Source organism: Notolepis coatsorum, assembly GCF_963971535.1.
Source record: "Notolepis coatsorum genome assembly, chromosome: 14".
Lineage (NCBI taxonomy): Eukaryota > Metazoa > Chordata > Actinopteri > Aulopiformes > Paralepididae > Notolepis > Notolepis coatsorum.
The window spans coordinates 20,894,215-20,911,384 of record NC_140178.1 but is presented as its reverse complement, the minus strand read 5'-3'; the positions used below and the strand labels follow the sequence as shown (position 1 = coordinate 20,911,384).

Below are 17,170 nucleotides of genomic sequence, written 5' to 3'. Positions count from 1 at the left end.
ACCATACATGACGCATCATAGCTTTTTGCTCACTGATGGAGTCCCATGTTGTGAAGTAGGTGCCCTTTTTTTCTTTTCGCCCCTGCCCTTCAAACAGCCTGAGTCCGCCACTGTCTGTTTATGAATGTGTGACCCCCCCCCCAAAAAGCATATTACTGCAATACATATTTATAATAAAAAAAATAATAATAAAGAAGCTAATATATTTTTCCTCTACTGGATTACATTAATTTAAAACCTATGTTGGCAGTGTTTGAATTCAAATACTTAAATAAAACCTTAAAGGGGACATGCATTGCTATTCCTAGCACTATTTGGGCAACTTTACACAATTCCTGTGAGTCTATTGAACACATCTGTAAGCTTTTATTCAAAAAAATTCAAACGTTTTATATTTCGAATCAAGTACTCAAAAGCCACATTTTACTCCCTTTGGATTTCAGGCTGTGTTGGCCTGGCTCCGCCCATAAGCACTTTGAGTGACAGTCATCCACACAGTCTGCGACTGGCACAGAGAGAAATAGAGAGAGATAGAGAGAGACTGAGGGGGATACTAATTAATTTCGCAGCGGGGGGGGCATAATCCCACGGGACAATGCATTGGTAACTTGTTTCAAATGACAATATATACCCCTGTGATTATTATTGTACTGATCAGAATATAGGCGTGCACGTGGGGGCATGCGCAAAGATATTACAGTGATATGCTGGTGCTCGACTGCGAGGGAGGGAGAGAGAGAGGGGGACACACGGAGGCAAGACGGGTCCCCCTCTCTATCTCTCCCTCTCTCCCTCTATCTCTCTCTCTCCCTCGCAGAGTCGCAGTCGAGCACTATCTGCCTCGCTCTGTTTGAGGAAGTGAAGATTTTACACTCGCTCTGCTGTCGCTGTCAACCATAGTTAGTTATGCAAATCAGTGCTATATTAATGTCAGCTAAACTGTCAAATCAGAACAGCTTAGTTGAGTGAGGGAGGATCTCGTGAACTCGAGACTAGACTGATGAGTCAATATGGTAATTAGAGACACAGACCCATTGATACTAACCCCTATTACTATAAAACCATGCTAAACACAGAAAAAAGCCATTTATAATGCATGTCCCCTTTAATACTGATCTCATTCTGATTGCCCTCTCCATTTTAACACTTTGAGTGCCAGCAGGGGGCGCCAGAAATAGCGCTTGAGTGCCAGCGCTGTAGTCAATGGGAGGGCGATCACATTTGCGAACGCATAAACTATATCTTAAATTATGGCTATGTGTCTAATACGCCTGTCACTTATCAATGACTTGTTTGCAGTCAACATTGTTGAAACGGATTGTTTTTTTAATCAGTACATTTCCGTTTTATACCATTTTGAAAAACGCTAGTTTTTTTAAACTTCCAAAAAAAGGATTCTGCAGGAATCGCGCTTTACTGGAATACACAAAACACATTTTTTGGCCTATTTATGAATCGTTTTCAAATAAACGCTAGATTATCGATAGTATATGTGTACTTATGCACGCTAGAGAAGCGGGCTGAAAAATCGATTAGCTTATTTCCTGATCGCACACACTCACAGCCACGCACACACATATGGGACACACTGAGATATAGGTGAAAAAAACTCTGATTATCCCAAGACTGGTAAAATAGATTCCTTACCTCAGATCAGATGTTCTCCAAAAAGATTATTCCAATTCCTGATCGCCATTCCAAATATCGATCGCGTTTATTGATCCAACGCTGGGTACTGGAAACACATATTCCACGCTGTTCTGCGGCTCGGCAATGAATGGGATCGTCTCCGGTTACATGCCTGACAAGTAATGGGGATTCCCGACTCTTTTTCCCCCTATCCATTTCATTCAGTCCAATCCAATGGGTGCAATACCATCCGGAGAGACGATAGGGGGCGGTATTTTCCCTGTTCGAGCTCAGATAGATCCCCACTGGTAACGTGAGGCTAGATTGATGAAAGGTTGGTGTCGTTGAGATTGGGTCAGAAACTACTGCAAAAAAAACGCAGAATCTTCAAGTTTTAAAGGCCCCATGAAATCAAAATAGATGTTTGTCATTTCCTGGAAAACACTATATACTAATTTTGCATTCCAATGAAATGCTTTCTAGAATGACGTTTACAGCACATTGTAACAACGCTAGCACTCTGCCTCTTTAACTAAATTGAACAAATTCAATGTTAGCTTGCTAGCTAATGGGTCGACCGTAATACACATTCAGCACTATTGGCTTCTATAAATGCCAATCAATATCCACGACAAGTCCCTCCCTAGTTTCTTGTTTTTTACAGGAAACACATACATAAGTGGAATCAAATAGCATTCTGCTAGCCGTTTCATGGGGACTTTAATGGCACCACTGTCCAAAACAGACTATGATTGGGATGTTGGTCTGACCCTTAAACCACTCTGTCATCTCTTTCGCTTGTGGGACGTCAAGTCTCTCAACACATGACGTGCTGGGAGGTTAACCCCACTCCTTCTCTGCTTGCCTGTCTGGCAATAGGTAAGGCAAAGACCAAGCAGGCCAGACAGACCATCATCAACCCAGAATGGAACTTTGAGAAGATGGGCATCGGAGGTCTGGACAAGGAATTCTCAGACATCTTCCGCAGAGCGTTCGCCTCCCGAGTCTTCCCCCCATACATCATGGAACAGATGGGTGAGAAACTCTTGTATTCCTTTCTTTCTTAATAAGAGCATAATTACCAAAGAAAAAACAATATTAATACACATGTTCTAACAGTCTACCCATTTCCCGGTATTGTGGCACAAATGGGAGATACGCTACTACTTCCTTATTTGTAATACAAGTTACAAGTAGTTCTACAGATAAGGAAGGTTTTAAATATCTTTTGAATCCATAGATTATATATAACATTATAACACATACATTGGATGTGAGGGCTGTGTGTGTGTGGGTCATGAGCAGATAACACGGACTCTTAAAGTTATCCGTGAAACGGACAACCACTAGACTGCTTACGCAGATATTTTAGGAGAGGGGAAAATTAAACAACAGAAAACAACCTTTACAGGTGGAAATCTCAAAGTGAGTAATTAAGAAAATAAATCAAGTCCCAAAAAACAGGACTACTCTCAATAAAGAGGTATAGTATAAAAGTAAATAAACCACAATGACACCTCCTAATAAAGGAGTGTACAGTATATTGGAAAAAGTAAAACAATAAACCTCCACTAAGGGAGTTTATGTGTAGAATCACGTGGGTAGCCTAAAATAAGAATGACTACCGTAAAGCTCAATTCTGAATCAGCGATCAGACTACACTTCAATATAATGAGCGTGACCAAAAGGACAGCCAACACTAGGAAATGAAAAAGCAGTTGACACTGCGATATCCAAACTTAATAGACTCCACATGGCCATAGGCACAGCTGCACTGCATCAGGTGCAATCAAGCCTACACACCTGCCGACCCATGAGGCAATTAACCACAGGGAACTGGGATTGACAGCTATCCCTCACAGAGAGGTGAAATAAAGCAAAAATAGACAGCTGTCCCTCACAGAAATGTGAAATAAGGCAAAAACCATGACATTGGAATCAAGGTTCTAATACGCTTTGAATACACACTTATGAGTACACACTTATGAGTTCACACACAAGCACAATAAGAAAGTGATTCCTATAGATTTCTTTTTACACTTCTTTCATCCTGAAAACTCAAGTTCTCCTCCCTTTCTTCCTCCCTCTTTCATCTCACATTTCTTCTCCTTCACTCTCCTGTTTCCCTCCTCTCCTCTATTCTACCTGCTTCTCTTCTATTCTCTCCTGTCTTATGTTCCCCCTCCCTCCTTTCTCCTTTCTCTCCACTCCACTCCTTTCCCTCTCATCTCTAATTCCTTCTCTCTCTCTCTCTCTCTCTCTCTCTCTCTCTCTCTCTCTCTCTCTCTCTCTCTCTCTCTCTCTCTCTCTCTCTCTCTCATTCTCTCTCCTTCTCTCATCTCCCATTCCCTCTCTTACCTCTTATATTCTCCCTCCTCTCTTATCCCTCCATCCTTCCTCCCTCTCCTCTCATTCCTTCTCTCTCCCTCATTCTCCCCATTCCCTCCTCCCTCCTCCTCCCTCATCCCCTCCTCCTCCTCCTCTCCTCCTCCTCCAGGGTGTAAGCACGTGAAGGGCATCCTGCTGTTCCGACCCCCAGGTTGTGGTAAGACCTTGATAGCCAGGCAGATCGGCAAGATGCTCAACACCTGAGAACCAAAGATCGTCAACGGCCCTGATATCCTTAACAAGTTCATCGGCGAGTCTGAGGCCAACATCAGGAAACTGTTCGCAGACGACGAAGACGAGCAGAAGAGGGTGAGAAGGCTCACGGCACCGTCGATTCTGGGATTTCATGTCTGACTTTGTTAAAAACCTGTTAAGCTGTTGGGGGACCCTGCTGTTTTTATTATAAATCGATCAATACAGACCGTATTAATTAATGTTGTGTTTCTTTTTCAAATGTAGCCAAGAGTAAAGACCTTAACCCTATCAAAACAGCAGTCAAAGTGTATATTTTCAGCACTACGTTTGTTTACAGATGTTTTTAAGATTTTCCGAAAATAAGAATTTATAGAAAAAATGCTAATTCTATCGCTCTTTTATCGTAAAACCGAGAGGAAATGACTACATCTAGATTAAACACTGCCATTGGAAAGAGGAGCTTTTTCCCTATTGATATATTCGGCCATAATAAGGTAATTTATAGTTCATAATAACATTTTGAATGTATAATTCAAATGGATTATAATTCAGTACTGTATCTACAAATCTTTCTGTTTAATCATCTTCCCTCTATTAATTTGCTTAGATTTCTTGTACACTTGATCTCAAGAAGGTGCTGAATGAGATCAGTGAGCGCGGTCGGATGCGGCACAATTATAACATGGTGTTATTCACCGGCAAAAATGCAAATATAAATCATTATTTATATTCTCTTTTGTTTCATCACAATTTGCTCAAGCCTAGTAACAGACACAATATTTCGGACACTGGGAATACATTCCCCCAGGTCCATAGATGTCCGATTCGCTCGTGCCGGAGAAAATAGGCAGACGCTGAAAACCATCGCTGTATGAACGGTTCTTTCTGTTAACATGATCGCAGGATGGAACCTGGCTGCTGTTCCCGGCGCTTTGCGGCACATCGGGGCGCTTCCATTACTTCCACATGACCAGTTCCCTTTGGTAATAAAAGCCTTTGGAAAAACAGCTTTACAAAGTGCTTCATATTTTATAAAAGCCTCTGGCTATTTTACTTGATTTTGTTATTAGAGGAAGCCTAGAATCTGCAAATACTCTCTCACACACACACACACACACACACACGCACACACACACGCACGCACGCATGGACGCACGCACACACACACACACACACAAATTATGATCATATTTATCTAAGCGGTACAAATGTATTTAACATTAGCTAGTGACTCCTGTGGTGGTTGCGACCTCCAGACTGGTGGTGGAAACGGAGGAGATGTAATTAAATGTCTCCACAGACTCCTCTCACATCCATTTGAGGTGTGAAAAAAGTCCTGGAAATCACAAATGAAGCATGAAATGAATCTCTACCTTTTCATTCATCGCCCTCTTCCTCTCCTCCTCTTGGCGTTTTGCCGGGTCCCTTTCCCTCCTCTAACAACCCCACACCCACAGCCCTCCTCCTCTTTAGTTCCTCTCTTCCTCTATCCCTCTCTCCTCCTTATTTCGTTCTTTCATTCTTTCGTTAATTCGTTCCTCTCCTCCGCTAACCCTGTCCATAAATGTCTCTTTCTTCCTCATTCTCTCTGCTCCCTCTATCATCCTCCTTCCTCGTCCCTCTCTTTCCTTCACTTCCCTGCCTCCCAGCCCCCTCTTTCCTCTTTCTTCCTCATTCTCTCTCTCTCCTCACCTCCTTCTCTTTTTGCATTTTCTTTCATCATGTGATTCAACAGTGATGACAGATTTCACTCTGATTGTGATTTGCCGCTTCATATTATATACAGACGCGAGGGCGGCTGATGAGTCTCTGAGGCTGTTGTCATGCAGTACATGTTATCGCTATGTGACGCTGCTTCCTGTGTGATATCACTGTGGTTTGGAAACTTTCACAGTATACTGTAGAACAAATGGCCTCACTGAGGAGTTTTCTAATCTTAAGGACCATACTGGTCTAAATATGACGTGGTGCTGTTTACTAAGCGGCACACATATTTTACATTACCCCTGACCATTTTCCTGAGCATAGCTTAATTTCTTAAAAATATTATAATTTTTTTTTTAAGAAAATGCAAACGTTATGGTGATACTACTCAAAAGGACAGAGAATTAAAAGTACTCCCGTAGTCTCGCGAGAGGTGCAGAAATGGGATGTGACGTCAGAGGAGACGATCCGGTCAGTGTTTCACCACACAGACTGGATTGTGTTCCGCGACACAGATAACATTAATGCCTACACGGAGACAGTGCTGGACTATGTTTGTACTAGGGTGAAAGAAACAATCCCCACTACCAAAATGAAAGTTTACCCAAATCAAAAACCCTGGGTAGACAAATCCGTCCGTGAAGCTCTGAGAGAGCGCACCAAAGCATACAACGACGGCCTAGAGGCAGGCAACATGAATGACCACAAGGTGGCGCGATACAACGTAAGGAGGACAGTGTCAGAGGCCAAACGACGCTACAGGGATAAAATTTAACTCCAGTTTGAACAAGCTGACTCTAGAGCTATGTGGCAGGGGCTCAAAACGATGACAGACTACAAAGGCGCCTCCCTCAAACTGAACAGTGACATCTCCTTAGCAAATGACCTCAATACCTTCTATGCGAGGTTTGATGCCGGTAATAACAACACCAGCTCACAAGCCTCGGCAATGGGGGGGGGGGGGTCGGCTGCTGATGGAGGCGCAGTGTTCAGGGTAACAGAGCATGAGGTGAGGCGGACCTTTAAAAAAGTGAATATCAGGAAGGCAGCAGGTCCAGACGGCATCCCCGGCCGCGTCCTAAAAGTCTGTGCCGACCAACTGGCCCCAGTATTCACTGACATATTTAACCTGTCCTTAGAACAGGCTGTCATCCCCACCTGCCTGAAGAAGTCCACTATTATCCCTGTACCCAAAAAATCCAAGCCTGCTTGCCTCAACGACTACCGCCCTGTAGCTCTCACCTCCATAGCCATGAAGTGCTTCGAGAAGCTAGTAAAGGGCTACATCTGCTCCTCCCTCCCCATCAACATGGACCCCCTGCAATTTGCATACCGCCCCAACAGGTCCACGGAGGACGCCATATCCCATGTGCTGCACACAGCAGCATCACACCTGGACAAGAGGCAGGGGAACTATGTGAGAATGCTATTCATCGACTACAGCTCGGCATTCAATACCATAGTCCCCTCCATACTCATAGCCAAGCTCAGGGACCTGGGCTTGGGCTATGACCTCTGCCAGTGGGTCTTGGACTTCCTGACTGGCAGACCCCAGGTGGTGAGAGCAGGCAACTGCACCTCCTCATCCATCACCCTCAACATAGGGGCCACCCAGGGCTGTGTTCTGAGTCCCCTCCTCTACTCCCTGTACACACACGACTGTGTGGCTCAGCGGAGTAGCAATACAATCGTCAAATTTGCTGACGACACAGTGGTGGTGGGCCTGATCTCTGCCAACGACGAGAGGGCCTACCTGGAAGAGGTCAAGGTCCTGGCGGGATGGTGCCAGGAAAACAGCCTCTCCCTGAACGTCAGCAAAACAAAGGAGATGATTGTGGACTTCAGGAGGTCGGGGGTCAAGGACTACAGCCCCCTCAGCATCGACGGGGCACCGGTTGAGAGAGTCAACAGCTTTAAGTACCTCGGAGCCTACATATCCGAGGACTTGACATGGACCACACACATTAACAGTGTTGTGAAGAAGGCACGACAACGCCTCTACTTCCTCAGGCGCCTAAGGAAGTTCCAAGTCAGCCAGAAGATCCTTAAGAACTTCTACTCATGTACAATAGAGAGCATCTTGACCGGCAACATCACCTCCTGGTTTGGGAATAGCACTGCACAAGACCAAAGCAGACTACAAAGAGTGACACGTTCAGCCGAACGCACAATTGGAGGGGGGCTCCCCACCCTCCAGAACATTTACTACAAGCGTTGCAAGGGCAAGGCTAAGAGAATCATTAAAGACTCCAGTCACCCGAACAACTGCCTCTTTGAACTGCTGCGGTCAGGCAAGCGATACAGGAGTCTCAAGGCGAGCACAGAAAGACTCAGAAGAAGCTTCTATCCCCAGGCCATCAGGCTGCTAAACGAACAATGAATGAACACTACACAACAACAACCACCAAACGCACATAGCACACACATCCACACGCACACACTCACTTTAAACAAACACACTGTAGCACCCACTCCACACACTTATAGCACACACCCACTTTAAACAAACACACTGTAGCACCCACTCCCCACACTTTATATTTATGGATGAAGGATTGCACTACAACTCGTACACCTTACTGTAAATTGTACCTAAAATTGTACCTCATCCCATTTCTGCTTTGCACTAGATAGTACTGTACATTAGTACACTGCATAGTATTGTGTATTGTATATTATATGGTAACTCAGAACATTGTACATATGTCTATACCGAACACTGTGACCTCATTTTCTTCTTCTAAATTCATGCTATATTATGTTATTATGTTATTTGATACTATCTTGTCTAGCACAGTCTCTGGAGCGTAACAGTAAGAAGCATTTTGTATGAAAGTATTCTGTACTTCTGTATGACAACTATTAAAGAACTTGAACTTGGTCACGCTAACAAAATGGTAGCTCCTCAGAGAACATGTTGCCATGTGTAATGTTCTCTCTGCATAATGGACTTCCTCGCTTACGTTCATGAACTCACCGCTTTCCGTAGCGCAGGCTGTACACTGCGACGATCTCGTCGCAAATTGCCCCTTTAATTCAATAGGGTCCAGCTGCAGCCTCGGAGATTGTTCCAGATTGGGCAACTTCCGCCCGCTCCCACGACATTTCTCCCGGGACAGGACAATGTGCGCTGATTGGCGCAAAGTACGGAAGTATCTCGAAGTACGTCTGACGTTGAACGTCAAAATCAAAAGCAAGTACGTCTGCGCTGACGAGAGGGGGGGGGGGGCTTGTATTGATCAGGTTAGTAGATATTGTACCGATCAGGTATTACAGATCATATCCGCATGAAATAAACTAAAATGTTAAAACCCATTTAGACTGTTTCTCATTCCTGTACTGTTGTTTATACTCTGCTCCTGTGTTGTAACCCAACCCCCTCCAATGTACAGTAAATGACCAAGTATGGTTTTGTCAATATTCCAATGTACAGTTGGACAATGGACTCTTTTTGTATCACAATTCACAAACAATACTGTATTTGCAAATCTGGTATGTCATAAATGTATAGATGTAGCAGTACTGTCTATCTGTATGTCGTGTATGTCATATGTTATGATGAAATGAAAATGGGGGACCCTGATGTAAACAAGACGAAAGTCTTTCTCTGGTCTGCATACCCTTAACAATTGTGTGTATTGAGCTGTACTGTATTGTACCCATTCTGCAATCTGTTAATACAATTTTCAATCAATCAAGACCCGCGTCGCGGGCACTGCATTCCGTTCTCAGAATGGATTTGACTCGAGACTCGAGAGAGATCATCAGCAGGCTATATATGATATTCAGACTCTAGATCTATTTGCAGAGCCAGATGAGATGAGGCAACATGTGCGATTGGCTCTTGACAACTAATTTTGCACGTACTGTATACAGTATGTGTGTATGCGCGCACTGTGGGAGGTGGCCAGAAGCGCGCAACTAGCCAACTACTATTATTACTACTATATTAATACAGTCTATTCCATTATATAGCTATAGGTGCTGTATGATGACAATACATTTGATTCCTATCTAATTTTGATCCATCGCAAAGCGCTCCAGCGCTTGAATACGGCCGGGGGACCCGCTCTATACAATGCAGACCCACGGCTCTCGTATTATAATGAGCCCGCGAGGCGTGTTATTATTAGAGTTAATAATATTGAATATTGTTTACACTGCCTTTTTATTCTATTTTTACTTCTCCAATGTACTATAATTATGTGACCTGTACCTCTATGTCTTCTACTACCTGTACCTCCCCTCCCCCCGGCCCTCCCCATGCTGCTGAATGTATCTTATCTTATGAATACAACGTTTAAAGCCCAACATCCAGGTTAAACCCTACTGATCAATTATGGGTAGTTTACATCATTGGTATATAATTTCATTATTTATTTTTTTCCATTTGACATCGGAAATGCCACTCCGAAAGAGTTAAAAAGGTCCACGCACGAATAACATGCACGCGCGAATCAAAAAAGCGTATCAAACGCCGACGTCACTACAGGTGCATATTAATGAGCCAAATCTAAAAGCTTATCAGACGCTAGCACGGCCGTGACGTCACTTCAGGAAACGTATGCCTTGCCCGTCCGGGTCATAGTACTACTCGATATATGGCGCTGGCTAACGTTAGCATTATGTCTACTGTCGTGAACCATTTGAGATCGGGGCATGTAGATCAATGGTGGCCCACTCGGTGCATCACAGTTAGCCTATAGCTCCGCCGTCCCTGCTACAGTCGGGACCACTACACTGACATTAGCCTATAGCTCCGCCGTCCCTGCGGGTGGTTCTCTCCTCTTTGTGTGCCCCCGTCCTCGCGGGTGTCCTGCGGAGGAGCTTGTGGACGCGACAACAGCGGCGGCCGTAGGGTGTTTGAGCCTGTAGCGTTAGTTAGCTCATAGCTATCGTGTACCACTAGCCTTTACGGGCTCGAGCACCCTATGGCTGCCGCCGTTGTCGCGTCCATGGGCCCCCCAGCAGGGTACCCGTGGGGACGGGGTGTACAGAGAGGAGAGAACCATTTTGGGTCGGCCGTTCATGCCGGCCAGCGAGCCGGATGTCGGGATATGTTGTTAGCACAATAGCTACCAAGCTAAGCTATGTTAGCTACTAACGTTATAAACACAATATGTACAACGACACAATGATTTACATTATTACAAATATGGTAACGTGGTTGTGGCTTTTACAAATAGTGGTTAGCTTTAGAGATGGATGGCTATAATCACCGAGCAATAGTGTTAGGTGAAACAGATACATTTTCATTCGGCTAGTAGTAGCAAGCATATATCTATGGTAGCAAGGCTCTCTGCCTGCAGTGCCTGCCACTAGCTGTGTGTGACTCTCAGCGCCCCCTGGTGAGCCCCCTGGTGCCCTGCACCTGTTGTGACGAGATCATTTCGATTACACACGCACGTTATGAACCATTGATTAAAATATCCACGTGCGTGGTGATTGTGTTGGGCAGACAAAATGTTTGATAAAAACGCTAAAACTGGGTCAATTTCAATACTTTTTTTTCCCTTCTTCATGAAAGTCACCGTTGGCCTAGTCCACATTGTTTATTGAACAAAAATACAACGTGAAGGTTGGCCTTTAACGTTCGCTAACGTAGGGAAACGTCAGACGTACTTCGAGATACTTCCGTACTTTCCGCCAATCAGCGCACATTGTCCTGTCCCGGGAGAAATGTCGTGGGAGCGGGCAGAAGTTGCCCAATCTGGAACAATCTCCGAGGCTGCAGCTGGACCCTACTCCTTTAATTGGCCGTTGCGATTGGTAAATAATATTTGGGGGCGGGCTTGCGAGTAGGGATTTCAAGCCTTGCATTCAATAGGGGGTATCTGCAGAGCCGCAGAGCCAGGCTGGACGCGTTGGAGGCGGGGCTTCGTGGTCTGGACAAGTATTAGTGGTCTGGACAAGTATTGCGGATGAGGTGGGGGGGGGGGGGGGGGGGGCTCTCTCGCTATGTGTTGGAGTGCGCAATGTGTATGCGCATGCGTGTGGACTGGAGCATGTGAGAGTATAAAGAGTCCATTTTTTCCTAACTCTTTCTCACATCACAACAAGAAGAAGAAGAAGAAGAACTAAAGCTAATACAGTCATTACTATTATCCCCATGATTTCTGCCATCATTGTTATGTTGTAAGATAACATATGTATAAAGCCCCCATTTTCTTTTCTTCATGGGCATTAATAACTTATTTCATTTCTAGCACATGTTCATTCCAAGACAAACAAATGGAATTGACTGTGGGATTTTTATGCTTATGGTAAGATTGTTTCATATTCGAAAGTTAAGTTTACTCTATTATTTCGCCGTCGACTAAAGACTCACTTCTTCAACCATTATCTGAATAAAAAAAATCTAACCCTAACTAACCTTACTGTCATGCACTTAAAGACTCACTTTTTCAACCATTATCTGAATAAAAAAATAAAAATAAAAAAAATCTAACCCTAACTAACCTTACTGTCATGCACTTGTCCTAATAAACTAACCTACACTGTAGCACTCAACACTTTATGAACATTGTTACTGAGACGAAAGTTAAGTTTACTCTATTATTACTAGATCTGGTATGTCATAAATGTCTAGATGTAACATTACTGTCTATGTACAAGTTTACTCTATTATTACTAGATCTGGTATGTCATAAATGTCTAGATGTAACATTACTGTCTATGTACCTATGTAAACGAGACAAAAGTTAAATTGAAAATGGGGGAAGGTAAGTTGAAAATGGGGGATCTATGTAAACGAGACGAAAGTGACGTTGAAAATGGTGCGCAGTAGTGCAAATACTTGTCCAGACCACTAATACTTGTCCAGACCACGAAGCCCCGCCTCCAACCCGTCCAGCCTGGCTCTGCGGCTCTGCAGATACCCCCTACTCCTTGCATTCGCATTTCTCCAATAGGGTCCAGCTGCAGACTCGGAGCCTCGGTCCAGATTGGAACTTCTGCCCTGCCACAGGATTATTACTCCTGTGACAGGGCAATGCGCTGATTGGCGGAAAGTACGGAAGTATCTCGAAGTACGTCTGACGTATCTCGAATTACGTCTGACGTTTCTCTACGTTAGCGAACGTTAAACGTTGTATTCATAAAATAATATAAATTCAGCAGCATGGGGAGGGCCGGGGGGAGGGGAGGTACAGGTAGTAGAAGACATAGAGGTACAGGTCACATAATTATAGTACAGTGGAGAAGTAAAAATAGAATAAAAAGGCAGTGTAAACAATATACAATATTATTAACTCTAATAATAACACGCCTCGCGGGCTCATTATAATACGAGAGCCGTGGGTCTGCATTGTATAGAGCGGATCCCCCGGCCGTATTCAAGCGCTGGAGCGCTTTGCGAATGAATGAATGAATGAATGAATGAATGAATGAATGAAAACTTTATTTAACAGATTGCAGAATGGGTACAATACAGTACGGCTCAATACATACAATTGTTAAGGGGATGCAGACCTGAGAAAGACGTTTGTCTTGTTTCCATCAGGGTCCCCCATTTTCAATTCATATAGACATATATGACATACATGACATACAGATAGTCAGTACTGCTACATCTATACATTTATGACATACCAGATTTGCAAATACAGTACTGTTTGTGATACAGAAGGAGTCAAGAAAAGGGAGTATATACATTTGACGTAGAAACTGTACATTGGAGGTTGGGTGGGGGGGGTTGGGTACATTGGGATATTGACAACCATACTGGGTAATTTACATTGGAGGTGGTTGGGGGGGGGGGGGGGGCGGGGGGCACACTGTATAAACAAGTAACACTGTACATTGAGGGGGGGGGGGGGAGGAGACACTGTACAAACAAACACAATTGTACATTGAACTATTGACAAAACCATACTAGGTAAATGACTGTACATTGGAGGGGGTTGGGTTAGGATATTTACAGGGGCCAGTGTTGAATTGCAGTCTCCCGTAGGTGTCCCTTGAGAGAGGTTTTGAAAGTGGGTAGTGATCCACATTCCTTTACAGCTTTGGGTAGGGCGTTCCACATTGATGTGGCATAATTGCGAAACGTGTTTAGTCCCTTATTTGAGCCGAATCTGGGTTTGACATGATTTGTGGAGCTCCCTCTGGTGTTGTGATCGTGGTATTCACTGACCTTTGGGAAGTATTTTGACATGTACATGGGTACCTTGGTCGTGTAGTGTATCTTGTAGACCAGGCCCATTGCAAGTTGTTGTACTCTGTCGTCTACTCTAAGCCATCCTAGGTTGTCGAAGTGGGCAGGGGTGAGGTGGGTTCTAGGAGTAAGGTCAAGCAGTAGTCTGACCAGTTTGTTTTGAGATGTTTGTAATTTTGTTTTTAGCGCCTTTGAGGTGCTTTGGTACCATGAGGTGCAAGCATAGTCGTAGTACCCCTGAATGAGTGCTCCTGCCAGAGTCTTCAGGGTGTTCTTGTTTACCAGAGAGGAGATCCGGTACAAGAATCGAGTTCGTTGGTTGACTTTTTTTATTACATTGGATGCCATTTTGTCACAGGAGAGATTAGCCTCTAGGATGGACCCCAGGTAGGTAATTTCATCTTTCCTTGTGACAATATTGTCACCCACTGTAACTGAGAAGCCGTCGGTCTTGCTGAGTTTGTTATTTGAACCGAAGAGAATGGACTCTGTTTTGCCCATGTGTAATGATAGTTTGTTATCAGCGAGCCATATGCAGATTCTGCCTAGTTCCGAGCTGAGGGTTTTTTCAACCTGTAACTTGTTCTTGTCAGAGACCAGCAGGGCTGAGTCGTCCGCAAACAGGAACAAGTTGCAGTCACAAGCTGACGACATGTCATTTGCATAAATTAGGAACAGTAGCGGTCCTAGTATGCTTCCTTGTGGAACACCACAGCTCACTGTGAGGGGGGGGGATAGGGTACCGTTTACCTCCACCATCTGTTCCCTCCCCTCAAGGTAGGATTGCATCCAGCTCACTGATAGACTATCAAAACCAATTGCTTTTAGCTTGTCAATCAGAATGGAGTGATTGACCGTGTCAAAGGCCTTTTGTAGGTCCAGCATGACCATGCCGCAGTATTTGCCTGCGTCCACCTCTTGTTTGATGTGGTCATTCAAATAGAGAAGGCATGTGTCAGTGGAGTGGGATGTTCTGAAGCCAGATTGGAATTCGTAGATTAGATTTTTTTCCGCTAGGTACTTTTCGACCTGTTCGTAGACTATTTTTTCCATGACTTTCGAGATGGAGGTGAGAATAGAAACAGGGCGGTAGTTGCCTGGGTCTAATTTGCTGCCCTTTTTGTGCAGAGGGGTCACCCTCGCAATTTTGAAGTCCTTGGGGACGTGTCCCTGTTTTATGGAGAGGTTTATTATGTGTGTGATGATTGGTGTGATGGCGGCTGCTGAGTCTCTGAGGAATTTGGAGGGGATGTTGTCATGGCCAGTGGCCTTGTTAGGTTGGAGGGCGCTCAGTTTATTGAGTACCTCATCTGTTGTTACCATTTCCAGCTTGAAGTCGTCCTTGCGGACCCCTAGGTTTTTGTAGAAAGCTACTATGTGTTCTACCCCATAAAGCCCTGAGTGGGAGGGTAGTTTGTTTACCAGTGTTGTGGCTATGTTTGTGAAGAAAATGTTTAAGTAATTGGCTACATCCAGCTTGTCTGTGATGAGCGTGTTGTCAGTTTTTATGTTTATGTTTGAGAATCTGGTTTTAAGTTTTTTACTGCATCCTAGTTGATTATTGAGTAATTTCCAAAGTTCACGTGGTTTGTTTTTGTTTTCCTCAGTTTTGTCATTGATGAAATTCTTTTTTGCAGTTTTGATCATGGAGTTTACGTCGTTTCTTAGTCTGTTTCTTTCTAGTTTGAGTTCAGTCACGTGGGCTTGGAGTTCACTGCTCGTGCTTTTAGTAAGCTTTGACTGACTTTTACGAAACTCAGAGCATTTTTTGTCTCTGGTTTTCATAGCGGCCAGTATTTCGGAGTGCATCCACGGCTCAGCGCGATTTTTTACCCTGGTGGTTCTTAGGGGGGCCATGTCGTTTAGTATTGCTGAGAATTTGGTTTTGAAACCAAGCCATGTTTCGTCAACCAGTGTACCATTGAGTTCATCTGACCAGTCCAGACTCTCCAGTTCAAGGTTGAAGGCCTCGCTAGAGTAGGTTTTGAGGTCTCTAGATGTGACTGTTTTGTGGCAGCCAGCCTTTTGTTTTAGTTTTTTTCGGGTACAGAATATCATATAATGATCACTTAACCCACATGCTATAACCCCTTTATTTGAGATCTTGGACTTGTCGGAGGTCAGAATGAGGTCAATGGTAGTCTGAGTTGATTCACATACACGTGTGGGTTGGGTGATTAGCTGGCTGAGGCCATGCAGATCACAAAACCTACTGAAGGCCTTGAAGACGGGTGCATCTTTTCGTTGCATATCCGTGTTCCAGTCTCCAATAAGAATTTTGTCTACATCCTCAACTCCAGCTAAACACCCATCCATTGTATCATAAAAGCCACTATGATCTGGCGGCCTGTAGACCAGCCAACCAGTAGGGATTTCGCCCTTTCGAATAGGATTTCCACCCATACAGTTTCAATTGATTTATGATTCAGGTCATTTCTGTTGATGAATTTGGTGTCCTTGTGTATGTACATACAGACACCACCTCCATGTTTGTTCCTATCATTCCTGATTATTGAGTAGTTCTCAATCTCTATCTCTGGATCTTTTACAGAATCGTCGAGCTTAGTTTCTGAGAAGCACAGTATGTTTGCCTTACCATTTATGAATATTTGCTTGATTTCATCCAATTTGTTTTTTAAGCTGTTAATGTTAATGTGAAAAATGTTCAGTCCATTGGCGTTGGTTATTTCATTTATGTTGGCAGGTTCGAAGTATTGTCCGTTTGTGATCTGTTCCTCTGTGTTGTTGTGGGTGGGAAGGGGGGAGGGGGGCGTCGGGTCCCGCGCCGTGTTGGAACAACAAAGAAGGGGGGAGGGGGGTGTCGGGTCCCGCGCCGTGCTGGGACAACAAAGGACTCGTTCCTGGTTGTTTTTGTTGTTAGCTCTGCTAGCTAGCCGGCTATCGGGCGTCGAGATGTTTACATCCCGCGTCGAGATGGTCGTCATGGTTTCGACCCTCGGTTCACCTCCTCTCGTCACTGCCTCACGTGTGCTCGTCTGCTGCGGCGTCATTGGGGAAGCGTTGCCGTCCGCGCAGTAGATGTAGCCACAGGTTGCGTTGTTGATGCTGTTGGTCGCGATGGGAACCTCCATCGCTTCT

At 44.4% G+C, this 17,170-nt stretch overlaps 1 pseudogene across 1 annotated transcript in view; it reads left to right on the top strand.

Moving 5' to 3' along the window:
* The window catches only part of LOC311240456 (vesicle-fusing ATPase-like), a 59,017-nt pseudogene that overhangs the window by 2,498 nt on the left and 39,349 nt on the right, over positions 1-17,170 (top strand). Inside the window, exons 2-3 of the transcript in view lie at positions 2,509-2,664; positions 4,127-4,326. The product of the transcript in view is annotated as a vesicle-fusing ATPase-like (transcript). The remainder of the gene's footprint in view (positions 1-2,508; positions 2,665-4,126; positions 4,327-17,170) is intronic.